Consider the following 217-nt stretch of genomic DNA (forward strand, 5'->3'; position numbering starts at 1 on the left):
CATTCTTGCATACATGAGAAATGCAATAACACGGCTCCACGTTCGATCTTATGCTGTCGAAAACAATAGCAAAAATCTTTCCTATTCAGTGGCCGTTGCTGTCAGTATCTGTCGTTTTGTGTCAAGCACGTGTCACAGACCGGCTGTGTCATGTCGTTCTCGCGACACATGTCAACTTCAGCCTCAGATTCCGTCTTTATCATTTTCATTGCTTGTC

Source organism: Penaeus monodon, chromosome 19 (genome assembly GCF_015228065.2).
Source record: "Penaeus monodon isolate SGIC_2016 chromosome 19, NSTDA_Pmon_1, whole genome shotgun sequence".
NCBI lineage: Eukaryota > Metazoa > Arthropoda > Malacostraca > Decapoda > Penaeidae > Penaeus > Penaeus monodon.